Source organism: Poromitra crassiceps (assembly GCF_964638095.1).
Source record: "Poromitra crassiceps genome assembly, chromosome: 9".
NCBI classification, from domain to species: domain Eukaryota; kingdom Metazoa; phylum Chordata; class Actinopteri; order Beryciformes; family Melamphaidae; genus Poromitra; species Poromitra crassiceps.
Window position 1 is genome coordinate 27,800,227 of NC_139630.1, and position 19,402 is coordinate 27,819,628.

Genomic DNA, 19,402 nt, shown 5'->3' on the forward strand with positions numbered 1-19,402 from the left:
AAAAAGTTAATTTCAAGCCCTGAAGGGAGAGCAGGTGGTGACATAGGAGTGAGTGAGGAAAAGGATCAAATATTGGTGGTTAAGACTGAATAATGACATCACAATTGTTAATTTAAAATGAGTTATTCCTCTAAACCTGGCTTCAAATGCCCCAAATTTTTCACGCTGGCGCCGTTCAGCCCTCAGCAAAATCTGGTAGCGAGGACATTTTTTTGTGGCCCTCTCTATCATCAAAGTTGCCCATCCATGGGTTACGGCATGACAATATTTGTTCGGCCCCCGGCAACAATCTGGGTTTCTCATGTGGCCCCCCATGAAAAATAGTTGCCCACCCCTGGGTTAAAACATCAATTGGACCAATTGCTTGCTTGGACTACAGGTACTCAGTGGGACCCAGAAGCGTCCACTTTAGCAGTTTGGGCCTATGGTCTGGAATCAATAAAGTTGATGATGTTCTGGACCCAGTCGTGAATTGGGTCAGCACAGAGCTTCCTCCTCTTCATCTGAAAGCTATAACAGAGAGAGAGAGAGAGAGAGAGAGACACACACACACACACACACACACACACACACACACACACACACAGACACACACACACACACACACACACACACACACACACACACACACACACACACACACACACACACACACAGATCATTCCTGCTGTTGTTGCATTTTGCCTTGCATTTACAGTCATCAAACCAACCAGATAATCAATCAGTCAATAATTCGGCCAATGGCAACTCAGTCAGCCAATCAGGCTCAACTTGGGTATTTTACAATTGCATTAACAATCCTCAGTGTTGTTTTAGTGACAGATGTGTTGCCGCAACCACGTTGCACCTTTAGTAGATGTTTTTCTCATTATTAATTGTAGATTTTCTCTCGATTATTATTTTTTGATTGCCAAGTTATCTTAAATGTTTCAGTAAACCAATTACTATTGATGCTTTTGTATCACAGCAAAGTTGCCATTTCCCTGGTGACTCAAAACTCAGAAAAAACAATAAGGGTCACTAAATTAGTTGACGTTTATTAACTCCGTATTAACTAACCCTCACCCTAACTATTACCTAACACTAAAGTATTGAATAATGCATACATTCATACCTATAGTTAACTTGAACACCATTAGTAAATGATTACTAGGAACATTAGTTAACTGTTAAGCATTAACTAACCCTTAATTTAGTTACCCTGGTTATGATACTGTAGCTGCATAACTCCTACACTTGTGCAGGAGTAGCAAAGTGTGTCAGGTTAAAGGTCACTAATAGGAGATGCAACACTCACACTACACCCATTTTAGGACACACCCAGGCTGTGTAATAGTAGTCCAGCACCCTGGCAATACGCCCGGGTTTGGAGATAAAATTGAAACAGCATTCAGCTGCACCACCGCCGCCTGAGAAACAGACAGAGAAACAACATAGAGACCATTATTTTGGTCTTCTTCCCCTTTCCTTCTTCACTGTATATATCTTCATACTTCTCTTGTTTATACTATTATACATGTACATGATTGTGGTATGAATCAACATTTTTGCTTCAGCATTAGTAAGTAAGAACAGTAAGAACAGAAAAAGAAACAGCGTCAAACAGTTTCATTGCTGGTTAGCTATTCTTAAAGGGATAGTTCGGAATTTTTGATGTGGGGTTGTATTGTATGGCCCCCTTCACACTCAGCAGACAGCTCTACTTGCCTGACGTGGCCCGTCTCCATTTGTCCAAACTGGGACCGTGCCGGCAGCATTCTACTGCATGTAGTACACTGACTGTATGCAAGTACCTCATACAACTCCATCAAGAAATCTGAACTATCCCTTTAAACAAATCAGCTTACCACACCTAACAATTAAAATTGAAAGCTGTGCGAAACGTCCCCAAATACAGTCCATGTATTCTATAGCATCAAGTTGTATTGTCAATAATATTCACCAGGCCTGGTTGTGAAACACAGCAGCCAGGTTTGGCCGTTAGACATTTCACATCATGACATTGATTGTAATAATTATCACGTGTGAAAGTGCATGCATGAAAGTGCCGTTTTCACATGTAAAATGAAAGATTTGACATGTGATTTTTTTTTGTAAAGGCAGTGCATGAAGAGGGCAGGGTACAAGGCAAAAGGCTCAGGAAAGCACAGGAAAGAGCACATAGTATGAAAGACTGTTACGTGTCATTTTCGCTGGGCAGTAGGCATCAAGGGCCCTATTCTCCCACAGGCCTTCGGCACTAAAACGGGCCTTAACCGCAAAAAAACGTGCCTTGCGCCTGTTTTGGGACGATATCAATATGGCTTTACGCTGCCAAATGCGCTTTAGGCCGAATGGGCGTGGCGCAGTCCCAGAATGGGCCAAAGTGGGCGTGTCGGCCTTAAATCTCGGCATACTGATATCTTGGCACCTGCCTTAAATTTAGCGCTTTGCGCCTTTGAAAACCAGGCCTATTCACTGCGCCAGTGCACTTGTGCCTCTCCCCTGTCACCCTTCTCTGTCTCTCTCTGAAACCAGGCCTATTCAGTGCGCCAGTGCTCTTCTGCCTCTGAGTCACCCTTCTCTCTCTCTCTCTGACTCCCTCGCTCAAACAGACACAACACATAGCAGCACCCAGCTTCCCATAGGAAATAGCAGTTGTAAGTTTACTGCCTGTGAATGTCCACTCCCAGCATGCAATTGGGTCCTCCATTTCGCTACTAAATAGAGCCGAAATAGATATAAAAGGTAGATCTAAAATAATGTGTAATGGTAAGACAACCTGCAATTGTCGAACATTTCAATATTGGACCAAATAAAACATGAAATGAAACACCACCCTATGTGAAACATATATGTCCTCTTGAGCCTATATATACCCTGTGTGGATTTAACGTGATTTAGGTAAGTGACAGCGGAACGCGCTTCGGAAGCTTCTACTGTCATCTGCTATACTGTGATGTGCGCTCCAATAACTTCGCCCTACTCCACATTTAGTTTTACAATAAAAACACATTTATGCAATGACTTTACATAATGTAGGGTATATTTATGTGCATCATTCTACCTGCAGCAGGGGAGAGAAAACGATATCTTTCTGGACAAACTTTCACCAATCTAATAGGCTATATTTTTCTAGCTGATGCGTTTAGTACATTATTTTCACTTTGATCTTGCTATAGTGTAGCGTATTTACATGCTTGCAGTATTGAAACTGCAGTTAGATTGGTTTGAGAAGCATAATAATATGGAATAATAGCCTATAATGCAGACAGACAGGCTGGATGAAGGGAGGGGGGGGGCAGAGCGTTTGGCTTTCGTCTGGTTTTGCGGGATCACTGGAATTGGAGCTAAAAAGGCAAGCGTGCGATTCGTTTATTGCACTTATCCAATGAGCATGACGGTGCATAATTTTACGCCTAAAAGGCGTGGTTGTAATGCTTTGGGCTGCATCTAGCGCCGGCACGACGATATCAAGTGCGCCTTTCCACGCCCACTGCTTTGATCTGCGCCTGCCGCTCGGCCTAGAAACTGCGCCGATGCAACGATAGGGGCCCAAGGCTCCTCTGGACACTAGTCAAGTTATGCTCATTCATCTCTATGGTCATGTTTTGTATGTGTCTCTCTAAGTTGCACTTCTCTGTCTTCAGCTGCACAATGTCGAAAGTCAGGTTCTTGTTTCTGTATTTTAAGATACCACAGTTGTTATTAAATTGTATTTCCAGCTGCAGGTTCGCTGAAGTCAGGTTGTTGACGAGGCTTGTTAGGTTCTGATTATCTTCCAGCAGGGCCGTCTGGTTTTCTCTCAGTTCTCGTTGCTTTTCTCTCAGCTCGCTCTGGTTTTCTCTCAGCTCGGCGTTGATCTCAGAAATGACCGAGGTAACTACAGTGAAGGAAACAGGAAGATCTCAGGCTGTCACATCAGTCACATTATAAGAATGTGTTGTGCTGTCACTGTGGGACAAGATCATAGACATAATCTGACTTCAAGTGTGATTGGCACAGAAAGGTTATTCTTATTCATCATGACACTGACCCCACCCTCCCTTGATTTTAGAAACAAGTCTGGGGCAGGTATATATATATATATATATATATATATATATATATATATATATATATATATATATATATATATATATATATATATATATATATATAATATACATATTATATCTCAATGGTCTAGAATCACTAGACCCCCCAAAGTCTGGCTCGTTAATGCAGTGAATTAGACAGGTATAGACGATCAAATTGTAATGATCCCCATCGTCACATTAGTTCAGAAATCTCCCTTTCATTTGACATTGCTGATAGCCATAGGTAAATGGATGTACTGTATCTGATTGTGATATTGCTGCTGCTATAGCAGCTCTAGCTCATCTGCCAAAGGAGAGAATTGCCAAACTGAGCATCCCTGGCCACATCTGAACGAGCTGTTCAGTATAAAAGACGAGGCCGACAGAGACAGCTTAGGTATTCCTACAGAATGGGAGATGAATGTTAAGTGTGTACTCACAGTAGATACGAGGAGCCATGATTCCTACCAGTATCACCCAACCCACCGCAATCCGTAGTGAAAATTGGAAATGGGATGGGGATTTCTTATCTAGCAGAATCATCAAATAATCTAGTCAGATACATTGTATCCTCAACAACATGATTCAACAGTTTCAGTATAAAACACGGTTTCTTGTAAATATGCATCATCTAAAATTAATGTTCGTCAGTTCATGTCAAAGTTTTGTCTTTTGTAGTTCCCATGCATTTTATTCAGATTGTGATGATTAATTAGGCAATTAACGTTATATTTTTTCAGACATTTTTAAACCAATTTTATTAGTAAGGTAATGTGTATTGAATTGAATAATTTACCTGCAATGGCTGGACTTTGATCAGCAATGCTCCTTATATAAGCATGGATAGCTTCTTCCTCACTTTTGTCTGAATAATGAAAATGTTAAAATATGATAATATACATACGTACGTACGTACATACATACATACATACATACACACACACACACACACACACACACACACACACACACACACACACACACACACACACACACACACACACACACACACACACACACACACATACATACATACATACATACATACATACATCCTATATTCACTGAGATTTTATTTGTAGAATCCTGCAGTGTGTTGAACAGGTCGGACGGACGACTTTGAAAGATAGTTTCTAAAGGGATTATAACCCGTTTCGGTAAGCCTTTATTTTACAGGTACCCTAGTTAGATATGAACTATTTGTAATTACACATGAACACCAAATGTCCCAGTGGTGGATTCAAACCAGTGAACTTCAGATTGCAAAGCACACAGCTTTAACCAGTTCATGTCAAAGTTTTGTCTTTTGTAGTTCCCATGCATTTTATTCAGATTGGGATGATTAATTAGGCAATTAACGTTATATGTTTTCGGACATTTTTAAACCAATTTTATTAATAAGGTAATGTGTATTGAATTGAATAATTTACCTGCAATTTGATCAGCAATGCTTGTTATATTAGCATAGACAGCTTCTTCCTCACCTTTGTCTGAATAATGAAAATGTTAAAATATGATAATTTACATACATACATACATACATACATACATACATACATACATACATAAATACACACATATGTTTAGCCTATATTCACTGAATTTTTATAAATAAATTAACCGATTATTTTTTTCTGTAATTTTTTTAACTATTTTTTTCATTAAGTAGTGAATTTAATAATTTACCTGCAATGGCTGGACTTTGATCAGCAATGCTTGTTGTATTAGTACAGACAGTTTCTTCCTCAATTTTGTCTGAAGAATGAAAATGTTAGAATATGACAATTTATTTTTATGACAATTTAATGTACATACATACATACATATATACATACATACATACATACATACATACACAGCCTTTGAGTATGATTGTTTATGTTTTATGATTGATTGATTGATTGATTGATTGATTGATCTTATGATATCCATGTCTGTTTATTCTATAATTTGCTGTATTTTGCTTTTGATATGTGCTTTTAATAACAACATTTAGGTATGTGTATTGCACATTAGCTAATGCTATAAATGTTGTGATACATGACATTTTTTTCCTAAATGTTCTATGTATCCGTATCTATCCCTACACAAATAAATGAAAAATGCATACATACATACATACATACATACATACATACATACATACATACATACATACATACATACATACATAGTTTATCCTATCTTCACTGAGATTGTATTTGTACAATCCTGCAGTGTGTTGAACAGATCATAGGACTTTGAAAGATAGTTTCTAAAGAGATTATAACAAGTTTCTAAAGGGATTAAAACAACATCTAAAAGCATCTTACCTGGAGAAACATGAGGGGTTTTGAAAATAACAGTCAGCTCCTGTGATGTTCTGTTCATCCTGCTCAAATCAGACAGGTCAGCAACAGTCCTGTATGAGGGCTGCAAGGGTATAGTCTCAACGCTGACAGAGTGACAGAGTTTACTTCACACTGAAGGTCAACTGTGTTTGGTAGGCCTATTTGTAGTTCTGCTTTGAGCTAGCGTGACAGTGTTGTTCTTTATGGTTTAGGAGCTGATGTCATGTTGATCTGATAAGCATTATCTACTATCATTTTTCAGAGGAAGCGGCTGACTGTGTTAATGCAGTAGGATTTGAGTATTGTGAAATTATCGAATGGTTATGGATTCATTTATTCCTTAATCATGTAGAATTATGTGGTCATTAAAAAACATTATTTGAGTATTACATTTGAAACTGTAAATAAATTTATATTTACAATACACATTTTAGACAATTAAAATAAATGTAACTGTTAACTCAACCCAATCGCCAGGATAAAATGTCGCCATTGTACATTTTTGCAATCCCCGGATATGTAGAATATGAACATTTCGTTCCATGAAAATGTAAAATATGAACATTTCAGTCCAGCGGCACAGACACCAGCTCTTTCTGGTTACAGTGCCCCAGCTCGGCCAGGTAACTGCCTCCCTTGCCCCCGCCTCGTTGGAGCCACCGCTACTTCATGGTTGCAGTCGAAACAACCTGGAGCTCAATGCTCAAAAGACAGTGGAGATGGTTGTGGAGTACAGGAAGAATGCAGTCCCACCTTCCCCCATCATCCTGGGTGACTCCCCAGCCAACACAGTGGAGATGGTTGTGGGCTACAGGAAGAACACCACCTTCCCCCATCACCCTGGGTGACTCCATAGATATTATATTACTATAGATGGGTCACTGCAGGCTCCGCCAATTCTAACAAATGGTAGCAGCAAGTCTCCTAAATGGGCGTGGTCAACCATTGACTCAGACCTGCCAAAAGTCTCCTACAGTAAGTGGGCGTGTCCATGGAAAACCATGGGCAAACCCCACATGACAAAATGAGAGGAAGTGAGTTGAAGCTGGGCCGTCTTGATTGGATCCATGGCCGTAACTAGCTATGAGCACGGGGAGGTCCGGACCTCCCCTAATATTTCAGAGATTTTTTTTTTTTTTTTTTTTAGCCTTAACTCATTGAGTGCCAAGGACGGACATGTTCGTCATTTCAAATAGTAACGTAGAGTGCCAAGGACGGACATGTTCGTCAATTGCGTTTTTTGACGGTGGGGCGTCGATCAAAGCCTTCTGCCTCTGATGTACAAATATTATAGCTATTGGATGTGTCTAACCTATTTTACAGAACCCTTAGGTGGCGACAGTGCTCTCCACATAACAGAAAGGCAAGGAAAAAACAAAGAAGAAGTCGTTATGGAAACGGAAATCGCATCGCATCCGTATGCATCGATATGCTGAAGCACGTTACTGCAGCTGTGCCTGCAGCAGCCAATCTGCTCCCACAATTGAGCCGGACAGCACATCCGCACATCCACACAGTGGAGTTGTTATTATTCTCAACTGGAAGCATCGTTGCCGGTGACAAACACACGCGGAACGCTGTAAAAAAGCAGGATGTCGCGCTCCCTTCACTGTGCGCACAGCAAACTCAGCAGAGAGCCACCACAGACAGGAGGAGGAGTGTGCAGTTGAGGCGAGGCGGGGCGGGGCGGGGCGGGGCGGGGGGGGGGGGGGGGGGGGCACGCAGAGCAGCGCGCAACACCCAGACAGACCCAGGCAGCAGGACAGGATTGACAAACGCAAGCCAGAATATCCGATGCCCACCAGCAGCAAATCAAGACCAGCAAGAAGCTGCAACCAGCAGCGCACGCAGGGGCCAGCGCTGCTGGTTGTAGCTAAAAAATATTATTCTGCCAAACAGAATTCCCTGGCCTTCACTGTTTTATTGAAGGAAATTATTTTTGAGGTGTGACTACATTAGAAAAGATTAGCTTCAGAGTCAGTGATGTGCTTGAAATGTTTAATTTCACAAAAGGCCAATTATCTCAGCTTCTAGAAAAAAAATTGCTGTTTTTGGATGAATCAAGCTATCTTCTCCGGCTCATAACTAAAGAACGGAAAATGGGATCAATAAACTTTTTTTTGCAGATGATAGAATAGAGTCTCATCGTTCTTTGTGCGTGTTCAGTGTTTACATAGTAATATCACACAATATTCTGTGGGCCTCGAGAAATCACTGAAAACGCTCTGAAACTCTGGCACTGGGAGCATCCGTTCTCCAAAAGTGGCTGGCACTCAATGAGTTAATTTAACCAGGTTTGTCCCATTGAGATCAAATATCTCTTTTACAAGAGAGACCTGGCCAAGAAACAGCAGCAACACAAAGTTACAACAAACAAACACATAAACACATACAATTGAAAAACATTAAAATTATCAAATAAAACATTTGCATACAGACAGCCTGTTCTCAAGAGATTTTACCATAGCCTTAAAACCATTTAAGGTTACTAAGCTATTAAGTTTAAGATCAGACTGCAGACTGTTCCATGCGGTGGGTGCAGAGAACCTAAAAGCTTTCTTCCCCAATTCAGTTCGGACTTTGGGAACAGAAAATTGTAGAGTGTCCTGAGAACGAAGATTGTAAAAAAATAAAACAATCTGCATGGAAAAGCATGAAAAACACAGGATCGCTTTTATTTTGAAACGAAAGGCAGGTCAGGCAGGAAGTCATCTGACGCCGCGTCCGCGGTAACTTGATTCCGAGAGAGCAGCAGCATGGTGGTGAGTGATGACTGTCTGTCTGCCTGGCGAGATAATTGAAGGTGAGCGAGCTGCGAGACAGTGAGCGAGTGAACGACAGACAGTGAGTGACACTGACAGATTTTTTAGCAACAACCAAGAAAGTAAGTGTCTAGTCTGTCTCTTAAGTATTGTTACCTGTGTGACACGTTGGGATGCTACTGGCTAATCATGCATGATGCCAATTGCCAAGCTCCCGAAGTCAGGTATGCAGGTGGCTATATGCATGGTTTCAGTTTCATGACCCAATAAGTAACAAAAAGAGGTGGTGTAAAGTTAAAAACAACATAATATATTTTATTTTATTTTTCAATCGTTCCTATCAGGAATAAATAAATGTCCCTCTGTATGTTTTTTTTATTATCGATGATGACTTTGTGTGTTGTGTACGGCTTGGGTTGTGTACCTGTGTTTGTAGGTGTCATTTTGATATGAATTTGGCTAAAACAGTTTGTGTTTGTTAGTTACAATTATGTTGACCGGAGAGCTGAGCAGGTGGTGACATGAAAGAGAATATACTGAATAATGACATCACAACAGTATAATCCTAATGTTGATTTAAAATGATATATTACTCTAAATATGGCTAAAAAAGGGGGGGGGGAAACCTCTGCCTCCCCTTGCTGGACCTCCCCTATTTCGGAAACCCTGGTTACGGCCCTGATTGGATCCCATCGTCTTTGTTGACTCCCCATCAACACTGTGGAGTCCTTTCGCTTCCTGGGCTCAATCATCAGCCAGGACCTGAAATGGGAGCTGAACATCAGAGCTCTCACCAAGAAGACACTACAGATGTGGATGTGGATGAGGATGTACTTTCTTCAGCAGCTGAGGAAGTTCAAAGTGCCAAAGGCAGCATTGGCACTTTTCTACCCCTCCACCGTCAACTCCATCCTCACCTCCTTCATCACCATCTGGTATACTGCTGCTGCCCGCAAGGACATCTCCAGACTGCAGCGCATCATCTGTTGTGCTGAAAAGGTGGTTTGATGCAGCCTGCCATCCCTTCAGGACCTGCACACTGCCAGGATGCTAAAGTGGTCTCAGAAAATCATGGCCGACCCCTCCCACCCAGGTCATAAACTCTTCAAGGCCCTCCCCCATGGCAGAAGACTGATGTCTGGCAGAACCAGAACCTCTATACACAGGGAAAGTTTCTACCCAACTGCCATCCACCTCTTCAATGAGACCTGAAAGCCCCCACAAATCAGGACTTTATTACTCCCTCACACCCTGATGCCCCCTCAGCACAACCGGCTCAGTAACCGGCTGGGGTCCCCCATGGTCATCCCGCGGACACTATCCTCTCCCAATTATAATTATGTCACTTTAAATTAATTATGTCACCTAACCCAACTGCTCATGGCAGATGAACGCCCACCAAGAGCCTAACTCTTGTTATGATTTAGCGCTATATAAATATCGTAATATAAATATGTTCTTGATCCTGTGTTATTTATTACCCTTGGATGTGGTATTTTATGATGTATTTGGTTGTCCTTGCTCTTTGAAACGTTTCAGCTCTATAGCCCTGTTTTTATGTTTCCTTTATATGTACTGTAATTTATGTTGATTGTAACCTGGCTTGTAATTGCTGCCTTCTTGGCCAGATCACATTCGCAAAAGAGATCTTGTATCTCAAATGTCTTATCTGGTTAAATAAAGGTTAAATAAAATAAAAATAAAAATATACAATTGATTGATTGATTGATTGATTGATTGATTGATTGATTGATTGATTGATTGATTGAAATGACTTTTGCACTTTATAATTTGAGATTGTTTTCTGTATTGCTCCATCTTCTACTATTAATGTGACCATCTAGCTGCATACTGCACTATACTGCACTAAATCAAATTCCTTGTTTGTGTGTCTAACTACTTAGTACTGTATGGCTATTAAAATCAATCTTGATCTTGAATCTTAAAACATCTTGGTTGGGTTTAGGCAACAAAAGTAACTGTGCAAAAACATACAATGCCAACATTTTATTCTGGTGACAGGGCTGGTTAAATCATCATCAGGTAAATGAAACATTATTTTATTTATTTACATGTATGGGAAGTAAATCAGTTTTGACACAAATGTTGACATTTTAAAATAAATGAAACGGTGTGTTTTATACTTAGTTTCAAATATACATACTACAGCATGCGCTGGGACACGTCATCAGTGATGTTAACTGGGGTCGTGAGGTGTTTCGGGTCTGTCAACATCATACACCCTCGCCCAGTAGACCCAGCCGAGGCCGATTACGACCCCGACCCGCCTCCCGGAAGCAGCCGCTCACGGGTCAGCCTTCCTACTCTGTCTGCAACGTTGCCCGCGGAAGGGTTGATCACGCCCAATCCGCTGCAATAGAGTTAGTGCTACTACACCGCAGTATTGAAAGACCTTCGGTGCATGGAGGTCTAAGGCCCTGTGGGGTGATTCCAGGCCGGGGCACCTCCTTCGTCTCACTGAAACAGTTATATCATGTTGTTGAAGATATCTTCCTGTTTTCTTCACTAGCGTTATCTCAATCATTTCTGAGAGCAACGCTGAGATGAGAGATAAACCAGAGAGAGGTGAGAGATAAACCAGACAGCCCTGCCCCTAACGAGCCTCAACAACCTGCCTTCAGCAAACCTGCAGCTGGAAATACAAGTTAAAGAACAAGCCCATCTTTCTTCTGTGTGTTAAAGGCCATTCGGTGCAGGCTGCCAGCTACAACTTATATGATATAAGTATCTCAACTAAGTATCTCACACTAAAAGGTCCGCGTGGAAACACCTAAAACACAAGATAACAATACTATTCTTAAATCCATTTTCTTTTGCTTTCAAGTGTGAGCCCTTATTTGACAGTACAACCTCCATAACATCACATACCGCAGTGGTTCCCAAAATAGGGTCGCTACCACCTAAGGGCTACGTGACCGGGGGTACTTGAAAGAAAGGGGGAAATGTAAGAATGTAAGAATAAATCATGAAAACAAATGAAACGTTAAAGTAAATCTGCTCAGGAGGCACTAATTGCAACTCCTTCACTCCATTTCTTACTTTGTAATGTTATATTCTTCAAAAGGTGGGTTATCATTCATTCACTGCATCATTACGCTATCGTTTTCTCCTGACGTTTTCTTAGCAAAATGTTGTAGTCGGGTAAAGGACCTTTTGACTCAGAACTGAAGCCAAAAAAGCTTGAGACCAACACATGTGAGCCTATACAATGTCGCTTCCTATGTATCATGTTAACAATAAACCATATGAGCAACTAACAGTTTGTTTCTTATCAATGTAGAAAACATCTTCAGTAAAATGTCAATACCAGAGCCTACTGTAACAACATTTTCAATTTCAATTATAGCAGATTTCACAATGCTTTCTAACATTTTCTCCCAACATTATTATTATATATCAATGCTTTTAGAATAACCTTGTTGTGTTACTCATAGTTTTAAAAACATTTCAAGCTGATCCAATGGTTTATATTGCCAGATCATACAGTCTCTATAGTTTTCAAACTTTTGAAGCAGGTGGCAGAGACATTTCAATCATGAGAGACCGGTCAATATGTTTAACAAGATATTTTATTTAGCAAATGGCACGCATGGCAAGTACTTTGGCGTATGACTCCATTGTAAGATGGCGCTCCTCTTGAGACGAGAGGAGGGCTTCTGTATGAGCTAGGATAGAGAATCCCCCTTCCCCCGTGGGCGATTCTTCAGGAGTCAAGACTCGTTGGTGATGGGCATTAGCACTGAAAACTTTACATTCAATACATCACATGACATCACATTAAAACAGAGTTTATCTGAGAAATTATTTTGCCGTTTTAAACTAATTCAAATGAGAAAAAGGAAAGAAAAATGGAAAAGCTATGAAGATGGTAATTTAACTCATGGGTTACTACTCATTTTTTGGGGGGGATTTTGCTTTATATGGTGTGGTTAAAACATCATTTGGACCAATATGATTGCTTGCTGGGGTTACAGGTACTCAGTGGGACCCAGAACCGTCCACTTTAGCAGTTTGGGCCTATGGTCTGGAATCCACAACGTTGATGAGGTCCTTTACCCAGTCGTGAATTGGGTCAGCACAGAGCTCAATATGGTTACCATCCTTATCCCTCTTCCTCATCTGAAAGCTATAACAGAGAGAGAGAGAGAGAGAGAGAGAGAGAGAGAGAGAGAGATCATTCTGTTGTTGCATTTTGCCTTGCATTTACAGTCATCAAACCAACCAGGTAATCAATCAGGCAATAATTCAGTTGATTTTTTTTCTTTATAAATTGGAGATTTTCTCTCGATTATTATTTTTTGATTGACAAGTTATCTTAAATGTTTCAGTAAACACATTTTATTGATGATTATGTATCACTGCAAAGTTGCCATTATGGTGATTCAAAACTCAGAAAAAACAACTTTGTCAACTTTGTCTATAACATCATCATGCACATATTACATTTTATCAGCTAATTCTGAAACTTGATTTGAGCTGTATAGTATGTCTATAATGACAGATAAATTAAAATGTGGTCTAAAGCCTGGTTATGGTAAATGGACTGCATTTATATAGCGCTTTTGGGGTTTTGGGGCAATTTAGGGTTTGGTGTCATGCCCAAGGACACTTCAACATGCGGACTGGAGTAGCCGGGGATCAAACCACCAACCTTCTAATGGACGACCCGCTCGACCTCCTGAGCCACAGCCGGCCCGGTGGTTATGATAACTGCATTAACTCCTACGCTTGTTCAGGAGTAGCAAAGTTTGTAAGGTTAAAGGTCAGTAACAGGAGATGCAACACTCACACTACACCCTTCTTGGCACACTGACTCTCTGTGTAATGGTAGTCCATTACCTTGCCCTTCCGCAGGTGTTTCGAGATAAATACGAAACAGCATTCACCTGGACCACCGCCGTCTGGGAAACAGACAGAGAAACAACATGAACACAGACACCATTATTTTGCTCTTCTTCCCCTTTCTATACTTCTCTTCGCTTCTCTTGTTTATACTATAATTTATACATGTATGCTGCTACATTTACAAAGCAGTATAGTGTATATAAGCTTTATACCAGTGATACTCAACTTGCGGCCCGGGGGCCAGATGCGGCCCGCGATAGGGTGCAGAGTGGCCGCCCGACCATTTTCTAATTCACAATGAAAACTAATGTCAAATAAAGTTTGACTGAGCTCCAGCTAAATTGTCAAATATTGCCTACTCACCAACAAGGCACTTATATGTACTTCACTAACTTTACTTAACCTAACTATCCTGTGTGCACAAAATTGTCAGACTAAACTCCGACTGACAACCCAAAAACCTACAATCCACTACAGAAATAAATAGATTCTTAATGTTTGTTTATGAACTGGCCCCTGGCCTCCTGTCATTTTGCTAAAGCGGCCCCCGGGTAAAGCAAGTTGAGTATCCCTGCTTTAGATCATCACTGACTGCTGAAGCTTGCTGTGGTTTGGTTTGGTTTGATTATGGGATGAATCAACATTTTTGCTTCTGCATTAATAAGTAAGAACAGCAAGAACAGAAAAACAAAAAAATCAGTTTACCACAGCTAACAATTAAAATTGAAAGCTGTGCAAAGATTCCCCACAATACAGTGCATGTATTCTATAGCATCAAGTCTATTGCCATTTGCCAATATGTCATATTCAACCAGCAAGCAGGTTTGGCTGTTTCTAGACATAAACATCATGACATTTAGAGACAAGGTGGTAAACTTACCCTGATGCTGAGATGCAGCCAGGATTGAGAAAAGCAGGATGCTGCAGACCACCAGAAGGACCTGGTTCTTCATCATCATCTTCATCATCATTGTCATAACTGTCTGTCTCTGTCTCGCTCTATCTGTCAGTCTGTCTTTCTCTCCCCTGCCTTTTTATTATCCTGCCTCATATCCTAACATCCTCCTGTAAGTCGATAAGCAAAAACACCATTGTCACCAATCGTGTGTTGTGTGTGTGTGTGTGTGTGTGTGTGTGTGTGTGTGTGTGTGTGTGTGTGCGTGCGTGCGTGCGTGCGTGTGCGTGCGTGTGTGTGTGTGTGTGTGTGCGCGCACACCCATGTACCCTTCTAATAGTGTGTAGTGTAAAACTTGCGAGGACTGTTTCATGACAAAATAAGGACCAAACCCATAAACCCAGAAGCTACAGTTAACTTGCAAACACACTGTGGTCAACACTGATCTAAAAATGAAATAGAGAGAAACGGTCGAAGGGGCGGCGGTGTGGGTGGCGGTGGGGGGGGGGGGGGGGGGGGGGGGGGGGGGGGGGCTGGGGGGGTGTTGCAGGTTCTGTGACAAAGAAACACTATTATCATCCTGTGTGTGTGTGTGTGTGTGTGTGTGTGTGTGTGTGTGTGTGTGTGTGTGTGTGTGTGTGTGTGTGTGTGTGTTTGAGCTTCTCTTGCAGCTTCATGTGGTTCTAAAGGACATGGTTTGAATTGCATCAGTATCTCCTTTTTCCTTGAAGCTGTGATCAATTTTCAGTGTTCAATCATGTCATCAAAGTAGTAAGTTACAAAATGTCTGATTACAGCACTCTCCTCCAGCCTCACCTGTGTGCACCATTTCATTCTGTTCCTTTGGTTTCTATGTGTTTTTGCGCTGTTTAGTCCGGGATTGAACCGACGACTTTCCGGTTATAAGCTCGCTTCGCTAACCGTTGGGCTACCACTGCCTTTGCAACATCTAGCCATGCCAGGGGACAGCAATGGAAACTAGCCGTCCAGGCTCTAACTCTGGCTCACTTGCAGTGTTACTGTTGATTGGTGAACAGTGTCCCTGTGAAATAAACTAATAATAAATGAAATAAAAATGAAATAATTGCTATAACTTCGACTCCCTCCTTTTGTTGTAGCCTACGAGCCGGGTTGTAACACTACTAAACCCGGGAAACCTACATGTGTTTTGAGAGGGGTAGGGTCACAACGCAGCAACATTCAGGATAATTGGAGTTGGGACCACACGTGATCTAGTCTCACGTAGTCAGACCCCACTGTTGACGTCAGCAAGCTAATTCCAGCAGCATCTACGGCTGCCACTGCGAGACACGTGACCTAACCAAATTAAGCTGTGGTGTATTATAGCAACGCTACATTTCACACCTGCAGGTGTGAGATTAGCTGCTTTGCTGTACACACACACACTTTTTATAATCGCTATGAACCTCCAATGTAGAAATAAGATGTTCTATTACTCTAATATACAAAATGATGAAGAAAGTTCTGTCTTACCTTATGTATCATAGAATGTAGGCATATACTTTCATGTCATTTATAACTTTTAGAACCAAAACGTCGCTCTAAGGTGCACATTTTTCCATTTTCATCTCACCCAAATGGACATTAGACTGTTTTTAGCTGTTGAGCTCTTTGGACATTGATCATCTTCATCCTTCAGCAGCACATTAAGTCAGAAAGGCCTAAATTAAATTAATATTGTTGTGGCAATTTGTAGAGAGTGGTGACAAATGTGTATGGGGGAAGTGGAATATAGCACACAGTTGACGCTGTGGCTACCGACGCTACGACAAAACGTCCCCCTTGGCTGGCCTGTTTAACGTTTCACAGATATGACACTTGCAGTTACATGCATTTAATGAGAATCTCCAAATGGATATGGTAAATGAATACGTAAAATAAATGTAAAAAATACAATACATAAAGAATTATCCATTTGACTGACAGATTTGTAGATGACACGAAGGATGACACGAAGGAAATTATGTCCTTTTGTTGATTTCTTATGGGCTTGTTGCTCCCTGAAATCATTGATGCTTTGCCTTTTACAACCAATAGCCAACTATTCTCTAAGGTAGCTACATGCATGTTTCCCTGCTAGTACAGCCTGCCTGTCTGTCAACATGGAAAATGTTTACCACCTTCTTCTCTCTGAGTCTAGCTGATTCCCTCATCCTGGCCCATTACCGACACAGATAACACACACCCTTATCCAGCAAGCAATATTTCTATGCTATATTGCCCCCCCCCCCCACCCCCCCCCCCCCCACCCACTACGTTATTCTCAATTTATATCAATGATATCGCCACTGCTGTAGACTCATCCATTCACCTTTACGCCGACGATACAGTTCTCTACGCCATTGGTCCCTCCCCAGACGCAGTAGTTCGCTCACTCGAGCAAAAATGTCCTTAAAATTCAAAATGCTTTCTCCTCCCTTAACCTTTTGCTTAACACTTCCAAGACCAAGGTTATGTGGTTTGGTAGAAAAGGCTCTCTGCCCTCTCCCACCCTTGACGGGACTATCCTCCAGCAAGTCAATGTGTACAAGTACCATGGGTATCTGGCTTGATAGCTCTCTGTCGTTTTCACATCACATCAGCAAGCTACAGTCAAAGGTCAAATCTAAAATTGGTTGTCTGTTTAGAATGTGCCCCTCTTTCACTCTCTCTGCGAAATTAACCCTTGTCCGAATGACCATTCTGCCCATGTTTGATTATGGTGATGTCAGGTTGGAGTGCAAGGGCTTACTTCAGAAGCTCGACGTTCTTTATCACTCTGCTATCCGCTTTGCTACAAATGCTCCCTTCAGTACACACCACTGCACTTTATATTCTTCTGTCAACTGGCCTTCTCTGCACATGCGTCGTTCTATTCACTGGTTCATGTTCATTTACAAAACCCTCCTTGGTCTGTCTCCCCCCCCTACCTCTGTCACTTGCTGCAAAAAGCCTCTGCTATCTACAACACCCACTCTGCGCACCTTTTTCTGTTGAAAGCTCCCAAAACTAATACTGCTCTCGGTCTGTTGGCTTTCCGTGCCGCCGCTGCCAGCGACTGGAACAATCTACAAAAAGCACTTAAACTAGTTAATCTCACCAAATCAGCCTTTAAACGCTTGATTGTGGACACTCTTACTGAGTCATGCAACTGCTTTTCAACCCTCTGATATCTCTGCTCTCTGCTGTTTTGTTTGGTGCTCGTTTGTTTTGGTTTGTTTCTAATGCCGGCATGTGCTACTCTGTTGCGTGTGCTGGTCTACTAGTCAGTTGCTCATTGCTTATGAACGGATTGTTTTTTTATCTCCTTTATAATGTCGATGTTACAAACTATTATTGTGTGTTAGATTATGTATGCTCAGGTATTTGTTGCTGTCATACACGATACCAACTAATGTCGGGGATGTAAGTTTAGGATGTGTTGTATATGTCATATGGGCCTTGTTATTTTTAATTAAACATTTAAATTTCTTTTTTATTTTTTTTATTTTTTTCTTTTGTCACAAGCTCGCTTCGCTAACCGTTGGGCCACCACTGCCTTTGCAACATCTGGCCATGCAGGGACAGCAGATGGAAACTAGCCATCCAGGCTAACTCTGGCTCACTTGCAGTGTTACTGTTGATTGTTGTGAAATAAACTAATAATAAATGAAATAATTGCTATAACTTTGACTCCCTCCTTTGGTTGTAGCCTACGAGCCGGGTTCAGGCCCGTAGCTACCATAGAGGACACCGAGGTCATGACCTCGGTATTTTCACAGTATTTTTTTTAATAGCCCCGCCCCCAGATCTATTAATTTGTCATTGATGTTTTAAAGCCCTCATAAATAACATGATATATGACAGTTGATCAGAAATGCAACAATTTGCTTCCTCTCTGTGTGCTATAGAAGGAAGAGACATAACTCACCACAACGTTCACATTTTGCAATGGGGCTAGACTTTGGGGACAGTTCTATTGAAGTGAATGGGTAAGTAACTCCCCTGTAAGTGATGTTTGTGTAGATGGGGCATTGTATTTAATTGAGCAGTATTCTGCCATGTGACCTGTATGCAGAATATAAAGTATATTATATTGGGAGACATTTATTTTTTGTATCATTTTAAAGCAACAGCACAGTAAAGAGGGTATTAATCTAACATGATGTCTGTTAGTTCTTTATAGATCTAGCCTCTTAATTTTGCTCTCAAAGTGCACCAGATTGAAGCATTTTTCTTTAAAATGGACAAAATTTTCTCAACGGGGGGGGACAGCCCCCCTGGGCCCCGCGTTATTTCGAATCGCACATAGGTTCCGCAAAAACCACGCCCTGTGTCCGCCTACGCAGCAGTCAAGCGCCGGGATTGGCCAGGAGCAAGTCTTTTTTCTTCTTTTGACAGCTGGAATCTCCCACACCACAAATCGCTGGGCACGCAGCCCAGCGATTTCATGAACCAACTGAATTGCTCTTGATAGCGGACATTGAAATTAATTATTAGTGTATTAACGCC

The 19,402-nt window shown here is 41.4% G+C and overlaps 1 long non-coding RNA gene across 1 annotated transcript; it reads right to left on the reverse strand.

The window, feature by feature from the left end:
• Nucleotides 1-12,728: 12,728 nt before the first annotated feature.
• Nucleotides 12,729-15,068, reverse strand: LOC310782035. The gene is made up of 3 exons (XR_014553010.1): nucleotides 14,897-15,068; nucleotides 13,961-14,072; nucleotides 12,729-13,297 (listed from the first exon to the last, which is right to left on the reverse strand). It is a non-coding gene; the product is annotated as an uncharacterized lncRNA (long non-coding RNA).
• Between the last annotated feature and the right edge of the window lie 4,334 nt (nucleotides 15,069-19,402).